Raw genomic sequence first — 812 nt, forward strand, 5'->3', positions numbered from 1 at the left:
ATATACAAAATTTATTAAAAAAAAAAATATTTATACGGACCCCCTGGCCTTGCGTAAAGGACCACTAGGGGTCCACGGACCCCTGGTTGAGAAACACTGTCTTAGAAAATTCATTCCAAATAAATGAAGATATTTTAAGTGAAAACTAATCTTGTTTAATGTTTTTGATTCTTCTGTACCCCTCAATTATTAATATATAAAAATATATTTGTAGTATATTCCAATTTAAAACAACTTAAAACATTTTTACACATTTAATCATATATTTTATGTATGTTGACTTTTGTTATGCACTTATTTACAGCAATCGATTTATACATTTATAATAAACTATAAAGCATGTTGTCCTTGAACAGTCTCCACTATAGTTTGCTGTGCTGCATGGGAGTGCTCCAGTCACTCACAGAAAGGAGTGTGAATGTATGGTTTCCCTACTGATCTGGAGAGGAGGAAAAAAATGATGCATTAAGTTTTGTTCAATTCACATTTATTTGTATTGCACTTTTTAATATACACATTGTTTCAAAGCAGCTTTACAGAAAATGAATGTTTCTACATTACAAATAAGAGTTCTGTTAACAGGTGTAACTGTGCCAAAGTAATGTTCATATGGCAGAAATGTTCTAAAATTAGGCTATACAAATCATGCAGTTAAGTAACGTCATGTATTCAGAAACAATGAAATATATACAGAAACAATGAACAAATTAAAGCAATGGTTACATGATCTTATGTTGATTACAATGCAAGGGAAATGTAGCATTTTTGTATGTTTATTCAGAGTCAGCTTCATCTGAAGTCCTCTCAAGGGT

The sequence above is a fragment of the Sinocyclocheilus anshuiensis genome, unplaced genomic scaffold (assembly GCF_001515605.1).
Source record: "Sinocyclocheilus anshuiensis isolate Anshui unplaced genomic scaffold, SAMN03320099.WGS_v1.1 scaffold1986, whole genome shotgun sequence".
Lineage (NCBI taxonomy): Eukaryota > Metazoa > Chordata > Actinopteri > Cypriniformes > Cyprinidae > Sinocyclocheilus > Sinocyclocheilus anshuiensis.